Source organism: Pinus tabuliformis, chromosome X, assembly GCF_031772625.1.
Source record: "Pinus tabuliformis cultivar Carrire ecotype Pingquan chromosome X, CPIR1, whole genome shotgun sequence".
In the NCBI taxonomy this organism is placed as follows: domain Eukaryota; kingdom Viridiplantae; phylum Streptophyta; class Pinopsida; order Pinales; family Pinaceae; genus Pinus; species Pinus tabuliformis.
The window spans coordinates 943,070,685-943,082,823 of NC_142308.1; positions in this window are offsets into that span (position 1 = coordinate 943,070,685).

Consider the following 12,139-nt stretch of genomic DNA (forward strand, 5'->3'; position numbering starts at 1 on the left):
CAAGTAGATCTATTTGTGGTGAAAGAAACTTTGGAGACTCAGTCTACGAGGTGACCATGCGGCATGAAGATCACGTGAAGGAAGAGAATGGAATAGAGAAGGAGTTGCATGTGCTTAAGAAGCAACTCAATGCAGAACAAGAGCTGCATAGACGAGAGAATGAATTGCAACAGGAACAGGTACAACGGCGGGTGAAACATGCACTCACTGATGAAACTATGCCCATACAAGTTAAAGATCCATCCCAGTAGCTGGAACAGAGTAGACATGGTGAGCAGTGTTGGTTATTGAATGCAAGGGAATTCAACAACATGCATATCATTGTGCACATGCCTGCGATCCCACCCATTCAGCACACTCACTGAGGCAAAGACAAGAAGTGAGTCCAATTGGAGCACAACATGTAGTTGACAGTTGATGTGCATGACCACCAGCACACATTGGAAGATAATCACAGACACTATGCATCAGTGTGTTGCTAGTTTGGCCGCACCCAATAAGACCATGCGCATGCCAGCAAACGAGTTGGACGGAGGAGCCACATTAATGCACCCGGATGCAAGAGAGGCAAGTGTTCGCTTCAGCAAGATGTCACCATGGAGCACATGCACACCATCATGGATGACAAAGCTTGGCATTAGCTCACCGCCTTCACCATCAAAAGCATGTTAAAGATTTGGTCTCACCAAAACAAACCGATTATCATTGATGTCTTGCATGGCTTTCTCACACCATTTTGTCTCACAACGACACATGTGCATTGTAATGTAATGTGTTGTTAAGTGTAATTCAAGTGTCGATAGTTGGATGTAACATTCATAGAGTAGATGAAGAGTCATGAGGGTAGACGAACTATCACAAGGGGGAATTTCAAGGGTCACCCAACCCTTTGCTATAAATAGTCCCTCATAACTCATTGTAAGGGCTTTTGGTTAGCCAAGGTTCTGATAAGACAATCTTGGAGAGATCTTGGACAATATTGTAACGAGCCTTGTCTTCTCCACTGCGCAAAGCTATTATATCTCTTTAGAGGAGTAGGTGGTTGTGGCTATAACGTTCTGCTATTGAAACTAGTGGTTGGACATGGATGTATTGTATGACTAGAACTTACACTTCTTAATATAATGGGAGCCAACATGTTTCATGCATATGTTGTGTTGTATTCTATGCTATCTGGTTTACTCTAAATGATATATGTATATGTTTACTTACGCATGCATGTATAACTATCTATGTATGTATGTATGAATCTTTCTGAATTGTGTTGTTGGTTTAACCATAACTTTTGATTGCTAGTTAACTTGCTTTCCATGGTTTGATGCATATTTACTCATGTGTTCCCTTCTTAACTGTGTGCTATCATAGGTTTCCAAGGGGTGCACTCATCTCAACTGCCATGTGTTAGAACCTCTCATGCACCTTCCTTGGCTCGCTACGGCTATCACACCTCTGATACCAACAGAGTTATCTAACTTGCCTCTGTACAAAATCGTGGTAAAGGCATTACCATAAGACCCACTACTGGGATTCCTACACCAAATGGTCTAAGGTCTAATTGGGACTTCTTATTGGGGAGATCCCCTGACATGTTGATGGGTTCAGCACTGTCAACAGGAGGATAAGAATGATATCCACTCGAGGGGGAAGAAGGTCTTATCTCCTTGGGAAGGTCCAATTATAAGGGGAAAAGAACCTTATATGGATTTCTTGGTCCTTATCCAACCAAATGAACATCTAACACATCGCCACTAGAAGTTTCTAGACGTGAAACTACGTTTCCTTCTATAAAAATAGTATAGAAGTAGAATGGTGTGGGTATTGGGCTAACAGTAGCATTGATCGGTGTGGGTCACAATGTAAAATACTGCCATCGGCGTGGGTGAGACACTGGGAAAAACCGCTGATCTTAAAAACTAGGTTTTAAGAAGGATTCTCTGGAAATGTTCTAAAGGGAGTGGGGACTACTTTCTTCAAACTTCAAGGGATGCAAGAGCATAGGTTTCATGGTGAAAGTATAACACATTAGTCACTACTAGGGTTCTCCAGGATCAGGAACGGGGAGTGACAGGAGTGTGACAAATTACTGTGTAATAGATGCCCCCTAAAGCATGAAGTCGGAGCTGAGAGTGATGGCTGGAAGCTAAGAGCAATGGCTGAAATGATCTAATATAGAGAGAGGACTTGTAATACCAGCATCAAAAGACCTATAACTCAAACATACATGTACATATCTGAAATCTGTTAGTCATGCCCGATAGACCTGAGAGGCATATAATAATACATGAATCCATGGTATAGGCGCAACTATCCATCAAGAAAAGGATCATATGCATGGATCCTTAGCATGGATGTAGCCATCCGACTGAAGGGAGCATATGAAATAGATCCACGGTAGGGGCACAACCATCCACATAGAGGGGATCAAAATGAAAATACCCACGGTATGGTCGTAGCCATTCCACTGAGTAGGATCAAAATGATACCCACGGCATGGTCACAACCATCCATCTAAAGAATCATATATATAATCATAAGTGACTCATCACTCCTCACAACCTGGACTTTTGTGATCTAAGTGATGGTCTTGTGCTCCAACATGACTTGATCAAAGTACAAATTCTAACATGTGAATAGACATGCTGAAGTTGAACACGCTATAAAATTAGTTGATTACCAACCAATGATGTGAAACGTTAACAAGAACGAGAGAAACCACCCATAATGTCAATGGTTCTCGAGGTACTATAAGTACAATTCACGAAGTGTGAATAAGGAACTGAAATCGAACACCTGTGAAATCACTCGATCGATGGTCAATGATGAGAACCTTTTGTTGAGTGTGAAGAACTTGCTATTGAGGCATGCAATCTCTAAGGTAGTGGAAAAGAGTTTCTAAATCAACTTCCTGGATAATGAGCTGAAGTTGAGAGGAAGCGATCCATCGAAGGAAGGTCATAATGGATCCTTCATCATCGGCACGAAATGGGAAACATAATGAATGAGAGTAATCCAAGAATGTGACAGATGATCAGACAATGTACAGGCAAGAAGACTTCTCTTGAACATGTGGATGACACAACTCCGAAGTTTGGCAGCATTTTTACATCATAGGATCAAAAGTGATGGTGACATGGCAAAGATCAGATGATAGGTTAAAATGGATAACCCAAACCTAGGAAGGAAAGTGACAATGGATGTGCAGAAACCTGACAAAAACAACAAACGAGTGTTAATGTTCGAGAGCGACATGCTACCTTAAGTGAAGAATACAACTGATGAATACTGCCAATTTCCCCCGACCATTTCTAGCAAGTACCCCAGTTATGTTTGAAACACAAGCTTGAAGGGGATAGAATATGCTTGTAATATAAGCCCATCCTTTAGATGGATCCTACCTTGTAAAGTTTAATGAGCCCTATAAAGGATAAGATTTGTCTTGTCATAATGACAAGTCCTATGTTGTTTAATATTTTAACGAGTTGGACAAAGGTGAAACTCATAATCTTTTTCATCTTTAGAGAGTTTCAAAAAGACACAAAAAAGAAAACTCCAAGAGTCCCGTTTCAAAAAGTTGTTTGTCGAACCCTTAAAGGTAGAAAACAATATTCAAGATAACCTCCTAGTCATGTTTGACTAAGGTATAACTTTTTGGTAAATAATTCTATGCCAACCTGAAAATGGGGTAAACGTATACTGGGTAAACGACATTTCACAACCTTTAATGAGTTAAAAATGACAAGAGATCAAAAATATTTTCATATTTTGAGAGTTAGAAAAAAGCTCAAAGATGACTCCCTGCTTTTATTTGCTTTAACGAGTCTAAAAGGGAAAAATACTTGACAATCTTTTCATCTTTTATGAGTTAAAAAAGAGCTTAAAGGTGACTCGTCATGGAGGAACGAGTGTTATAAAGGGTAGCAACTGATTCCGGTTATTATGGAACTGCTCAAAAACTAAGAGGTCAAGAGGTTGGCTAGTAAAACCACTCATCACTGCAGTTCCTCAAGAAATGGTAAAACAACCATAACCGGCCAAAGCGATGGTGGCAATGGAATGGAGAAAAAACCAAGGATTATCTAATGGGAGAGGCTGATAAAAATGGAAATCACAAGGGTTAAAATGGTGATGGGTTCATTTTTATACAAGCCTGATCCACAAGGAACTATGCTTCGATTCGGTTTCATGTTTACACAAGCTTGAAATGAAAAACTATGATTGGATTCAGTTTCATGTTTACACAAGCTTGAAACAAAAAAATATGCTTGGATGAAAAAATGTTATGCCCCCAACAAGATGAGAGCCGAGGCACATGACCCCCAAACTTCATTTCATTCACCGAAGTAGACACCGGGTTGCTAAAAGGTAGATGGAATGAAGTTTCACTTCTGAGATTAAGGAAAGACTCGACTGGAATTTGATGAGATCTTAATCAAATACTTGATTTGGAAAAGGGAGTTGTTTCATTTTTTAAAGAGGTTGACATAGTAAAAGAACTATCCTCAAGACTCCTTGTTTCATTTTTTAAGGAGATTGACACAAGACTAAGAACCATGCTCCGACACTTTGTTTCATTTTTAATGAGGTTGACACAAGACCAGGAACTATCCTCATGACATCTATTTCATTTTTTAATGAGGTTGTTACAGGAACAAGCTATCCTTGAAATATATTTAATTTTTTAACGAGGTTGATACAGGAACAAACTATCCTTGCACATTGTTTAATTTTTAAACAAGGTTGACACAGAAGAACTATCCTCATAACATCTGATCATGGACCATACGAGAACATGTCCCCCAAGAGGTCCTCATTGGATGGGAGAACTACGCTCTGGGAGGAACACATGTCAATTGGTACAAATGACAGATCAAGTTCCAATTCCCCCAATAAATAATGTACCATGCCATTTGCGTGATCATCAACATATGTGGAGACGGAATGGGTGGCCACATAATTGACCTATGGTAGGGAGGGTACTACTTGCAAATGCAAACCAATAGGGGAAGATTTTAGGATTGGAGCCATTTGGTGAATGACGAATGATAATTGATCAATGGTCACTATTCTCCCTTCGTGTTGAAAACAAACCACATGGAAGAGTGAAGAAACAAGATCTCCCATGACATAAACATAGTCACACCCAAGGATAAGATCGAAGTCCAAGGGACCTTGAACTACCATCATGTCTATATAGATGGACTTTCCTCCCAAAGTAATAGGGAACTTCGAAAGGATCCATAAAGGTTGACTGGCTCCTCCATTGAAAGCCAACAGATTCTTGGTGACAGGCACAAGTTGTGGTGATCCCAAAGCTTGCCATGTAGTAGAAGAAATGATGTTAACATGCAAGCCTTCATCTAATAGATTTCCATCTACTACCATATTATAGGCTTGTACTGTAATCTGGAAAGGCACATAAGAAGGGAGGCAACATGCAGTCAATTGACTCCAATCAAAAGAAACAACAAATCTACTTGGTGGGGGTATCATTTGATTACCCCATGCTTTACAGGAGTAGGAGAAGGAATCTCCTAAATAACTGGGATGGGAGGGCCACTCTTCGATTCATGAGAATCTGAGGAGATGAAAAGAACATGAGAAGTATGATCACTACTCTATTTAGGAACAGAGTGAACAACTGAAGGTAGAGTCAAGTCGACACTCTTTTTGACCAATGGTTGGTTAAGAACAGACACAATAGAGTCATTCTCAGGAAGAGCGATATGGGCAAGAGATGAATCCATTTCAATCTCTTTACCAACTAGGGGAGGGTTAGAAGAAAGCCTCTCATAACCAACAAGAAGTTGGGGTTGAGGAGCTGTAAGGTTTTCCAAAACCTTGGAAGCTTTATCCATAAGAGGAAAAAGGTGAAGAAGATGCTCTCCTTCACATAATCTACAAGGGAATTTAATTTTTCCCTTCTTCTTACCATCGCTAGCCGAGGGTGTACCATCGACATGATATCCAGAGGTTGATGGGGATGGTCGATCCAGATTTTGAGACGATACCCCTAAGACTCTAGGAATACTAGGACAGTCTCGAAGGGGATGGTCACCCTTACATAGCCTGCAAGGGAATTTTGCCTTCTACAAAGGATCAAAAGGTTTGTCAAGGGGAAGTGCATTTGGAGAAATAGTTGCATGGTTCTCCTCTCGCTTGTCTGAATTCTTCGTCTTCTTAGCCTCTTGGTTACTCGAATTCAAACTTTCACCAGGCAAAGTAGAAGAGGAGGGTGAAGAAATAGGTGAAGAAGGTGAGAGGTCAACCTTAGAATCAACATGGTGTTGTTCAGGTGAAGGAGATGGTTGGACAGAATACGGGACAATTGGGACCACCGAGGTAAAAAATAACCAGACAGGCAAACCAATAGTTAACCCAAGAAGGGACAACGTTGCCATATAAGAAGAACCATCATTTCCAAAAGATGGAAAAGGACAAGGACTCCCATCGGTGGGGAATCCTTGACTGGAAAACTTTGGAAATATTGCCATTGGAATTGACCCTAAAGAATCACTAAGGAATATAACTTTAGCCAGGAATATTTCATGGGCAGTTAATTTTAAGACACTAAAATAAAACTTTGCCTTTTCATGTTTTAAGAGTCAAGAAAAGGACGAAAGGTGACATTAGTCACTTTCAGATTTAACAAGCTCGAAAGAACAAGTGCTTGATGATATTTTCAAATTCAAAGAGTTAATAAAGATAAAAAAATGGCTACTAAGGGTACTCTAGGCATAAAGGATTACTAGGTAATCATGAACTGTAGAATACATCCCGGAGAACCGAAAAGTATGAACATGCAATCTCCCAGAATGTTGTGTTCAGTGTATCACGTTTACAAGGCAATCGATTTAGCTTCCTATGGATAAAGGATTGCAACCTATATGGGTCTCCCTTTATATACACGATGGTACGAGGAGCACAAGTCCGTGCTAGTGCTGTCTAATGAAAGATCGTTGCGAATGACAACGGCTAGGTTTAAAGATTCTAGAAGACATCTCTAGCCTAGAACACTAAATGTGAGCGTTAAGTTTCAATGCTTCCTTAGGTTAATTCAAAAATTTTATCGGTTTATCTTGAATTAGGTTTCAATTTCAAGGCCCTACCTGTAGGTTTTAACCCCGTACAAAAATTACCTGCATACGACTTCTAAAACACAGAAAATAAATAATGCAAGAGCATAACACATAAAGCACATATACACAGATATTTTCCCCTCGATCCCAAAACCAGGACTACCAGCTCGATTTTCATTATGTTCCTTTCAATGTTACAATACATATATACATGCCGAAGCATCCAATACCATGGACCAAAAACCATTGCGTCCAAAACCATGTTCAAAAACCATGCAAAAAACCATGGGTAGGTTTGCCCCACCTAATATAGGGTCCAAAAATAAAATTTCCCTAGGGCGTTGTCCCGGACCTCGTAGCGGGGGGCTACCAGCCCCCCTTAAACCCCCTGTGACACCCCCGCTACGCAATCGGTGCAACAAAGGGGGGGATTCGCCCCCCCTCTAACCACCCAGTTAACCAAGGAGGCTAGTCATGGAATGAATTTAACACAACCCAACATTCTCCCACTTGTTATTTTCTTTCCACAAGAGAGATTAGTCATTTATCCAGCCTTGCGACGCCCATTGTTTCTCTACACCAAGAGAAATTCTTAGAGCTCACAGATTTTGTCAATGCATCTATAGTATTCTTCAAAGTGTCCACCTGTACCAAAAACACCTTTTTGTCTTCTATCATATCCCTCACAAAGTGATACTGAACATCTATGTGCTTTGTCCTTGAATGGTAAGTGGGGTTCTTTGCCAAGAAAATTGCACTTTGGCTATCACATTCTATCCTTATAGCTCCCTGTAATAACCCCATAATTGAGCACAATCTCTGCAACCAAACTGCTTCCTTGCTTGCATGAGTGGCTACCATGTATTCTACCTTTGTAGTTGATAGTGCCACTACAAATTGTTTCTTACTCATCCAACTAACTGCACCTCCAAATAGGTTAAACACATACCCAATTATAGATCTTCTCTAATCCAGATCTCTATCCCAGTCTGCATCAACAAAGCCATGAATATCCAAAACTCTGTCCAATCCTAGTCTTCCTTGGTAGCACAAACCATAATCACTAGTGCCACGCAAATACCTAAAAACCCGCTTCACTGCTGTCCAATGCTCCTTCCCTGGTTTTGACATAAACGTGCTCAATGCTCCCACTACATGTGCAATGTCTGGTCTAGTACAGACCATCACATACATCAGGTTGTTGACTGCAATTGCATATGGAACACGGGACATGTCATCTTCCTCTTCTTATGTCTTGGGACACTGTTCAGCAGATAACTTTACACCTACAGGGATAGGAACCTCCACCGGTTTACTATCATGCATATTAAACCTTTGCAATATTGTCTCGACATACTTCCTCTGGTTCAGCTAGAGCTTCCTCTTTGCCCGACCTCTTTTAATTTACATACCCAAAATATATTTTGTAGCACCAAGATCTTTCATGTCAAATTTGGAGGACAATTGGGTCTTCAAATCCTAGATAATTTCTTTGTCATTCCCAACCAGCAACATGTCATTCATATAAAAGACTAGATAAATAATGTGGTCACGAATTAATTTAAAATACACACAATGACCTTCTATTCTTCTGGTGAAGTGAAGTCCTCGTATAAATGTATCAAATTTCTGATACCACATCCTTGGTGACTATTTTAGCCCATACAGAGACTCATTTAACTTGCATACCAGTTCTTTCTTGCCCTTCATTGTAAAGCCTTTAGGTTGCTTCATGTAGATCTCCTCTTCCAGATCCCTGTGAAGAAATGTTGTCTTCACATCCATCTTTTCTACCTCAAAATCAAAAGCAGTAGCAATAGATAAAAAGTAATCTAATAGAAGCTACCTTGGCAACAGGAGAAAAAATATCACTAAAGTCAATTCCCGGCACGTGGGAATAACCTTTTGCTACCAACCGAGCTTTGTATTTCTCCACCTTTCCTTCTGCATTTGTATTCTTCTTGAACACCCATTTGATGCCAATGGGTTTCCTTCTAGCCGACAACTCCACCAGATCCCAAGCCTCAATTTTGTGCAAAGATGCCATTTGATCAACCGTGGCCTCTTTCTAGAGTTTTTTATCCTCTAAACCTACTACCTCCTTCACAGTTTTGGGATCGTCATCAGTAATAGATAAAGCAAAATTTGAACAAAAAGCTGATGGACTATACCTTTATTTATGCCTTCTTTCTCGAACTGATCTTCTCACAACTGGATTTTATGGATCTTCATCTTCTGATTCCTCTTCTATTGTAGAGTCTGATTCTTCCTCCTTTAGCTCAAACTCTATCTTATCAGGTTCCTTTAATGGGACTTCATGTTTAATAACATCTTTCACCTCTCTGAACACCACATCTCGACTGTACACAACCTTGTTACTAGGTTCCAAAGATTGTAACCATTTAAACCATCCTTATACCCAATAAAGATGCACTTTTCAGATTTACTATCCAACTTGGTTATTTTCTCCTTTGGAACATGTACATATGCATCACATCCAAATACCCTCAGATGTGAAAAAGAGGGTTTCTTACCAGTCCATACCTCTTGTGGAGTCTTATCCTCCAACACTGATGAAGGTGATCTATTGACCAGGTAACATGTTGTCTCCATCACCTCTTCCCATAATTCTTGTCCTAACCCAGTACCACTGAGCATGCTTCTTGCCATTTCCATCAACGTCTTGTTCATTCTTTTTGCAACTCCATTTTTCTCAGGTGTATATGGAGTAGTCTTATGTCGTTCTATACCACACTTCTTACATAATTCTTCAAATTCCTTGTTGAATAACTCTCCACCATTATTTTTCCTCAACACCTTTATCTTCTTCTCTGTCTAGTTTTCCACCAAAGCCTTAAATTCTTTAAACCTGTCAAAGACTTCAGATTTCTTCTTGAGGAAATATAGCCATGTATTCCTTGAGAAGTCATATATAAATGATGCATAGTATATAGACTTACCTAGTGATGGAACCTTCATAGGTCCAAACATATCAGTGTGCACAAGCTCTAATATATGTTTCACCATATTACCACCATAGGGGAAACACACACGATTCTGCTTCCCATATACAAATTTTCACAGAAATCCAAATCCAGAGAGCTATTAGTCATGACTTCTACCATACCTTTAACATGAAGTATTCAAAGGCCCTTCTCTCCAATATGTCCAAGCCCTTGATGCCATAGCATGGTCTTTTCTCCATAGACCACTAGATTTTCTACTCCTCTTGAAGGAAACACAAAATTGTTGCACCCATCAAAATAGTGCCACCTTGCATCTTGTACAAAATTCCAACCCGAACTCCTCGCATCAGTACTAGTGCTACCCGAACCATCTTGCAGGTATCCTTCTCGAACACTGTTTTTACACCTGCATCATCCAAATTTCTTACAGAAATCAGATTTTTGGCTAATGCAAGAATATGCAAAACACCCGGAAGTGTTCTAACCGTTCCACCTTGCAACTTCAGCTTGAATTTTCCACGACCAATGATTCTATCCTTCCCGTCATCCCCCAAGAAGACATCACCACCATCATATTTCTCATACTCATAGAACCACTCTCTATGGGGAGTGAAGTGAAAGGATGCACCTGACTCAATCAACCATGCCTCATGATCTACATGTGTACTTTAAGAAGCCAGGTACACATCCCCACCTTCATCTGAGGTGGTTTTCTCCTTTGCAGAAGGAGCATCATCAGATCCATTTCCTTTGTGAGGAGCCTTAGATTTACAGTCCCTTTTGCAGCGCCCTTCCTTTCCACATTTCCAGCACACCACCTTTAGAGGTTTTCTTAAAGATTTAGATCTCCCACTCGATGAATTATTTTTGTTTATGTTCAAGGACCGTCGTCGTACAAACAAGGCATCACCATTCTAGCTCTCCATATTTTTTCTTCTCATCTCCTCCGTCAGTAAGGATGAGACTATTTCATCAAATTGCAAGGTAGTTGCATTGCTACTTATTGCGATAACCAAACTATCCCATGAATCTGGTAGAGAACACAAAAAAATAATGCACTTATCTTCATCTAAAATTTTAATATCAATAGACAATAACTGACTTACCACAATATTAAATGCATTCAGATGCTCTGTCACCAAGTCTCCATCTTTCATCCTCAGGTTATACAACTTTTTTTCGTAGGAACAATTTATTCACCAGAGACTTAGATTGGTACAAAGTCCCTAACTTGTCCCACAAAGCCTTCACCGTAGCTTCCCCTGATACATTCAGCAATACTGAATCTGAGACACACAATCGTATTGTGCTCTTTGCCTTCTAATCCAACTTCTTCCATTCTTCATGGGACACTCCCGTTGGTTTAGTACCTAGATCTACCATGATCCACTGATCTTTATCCACCAACAGATCCTCCATGTTGAGTTTCCATAACTCAAAACTCTAACCATTAAATTTCTCGATCTGTATCTTTCCACTACTTGCCATATTCTTTCACCACTAGAATTGATCTGGCAGATCTCTCATTGAACAGGGTCTACCACAAGCGAATTCCCTCAGCAATAAAGACATCCCCTTGAAGCCAAAACAACTCTGATACCAAATGTAGGTTTTAACCTCATACATAAATTACCTGCATACAAATTATAAAACACAGAAAATAAACATTGCTCTCGCATAACACATAAAGCACATATACAAAGAGCTTTTCCCCTAGATCCCAAAATCAGGACTAATAGCTTGATTTTTCGTTATGTTCCTTTCAATGTTACAATACATATATATACATGCTGAAGCATCCAATACCATGGACCGAAAACCATCGCGTCCAAAACCATGTGCAAAAACCATGCACAAAACCATAGGTAGGTTCGCCCCACCTAATATAGGGTCCAAAAAACAAATTCCCTTAGGGCGCTGCCCCGCACCCCATAGAGGGGGCTACCCACCCCTCTCTAACCCTCGGTTAACTAGGGGTGCTAGTCGTGGAAAGAATATAACACAACCCAATAGTACTCTATCATCTGAAAACTTCTATATGCAGCTACACGAGAAAAGAAATGTTTGTCTTCGATGAAAGTTTACATTAATTGAGGG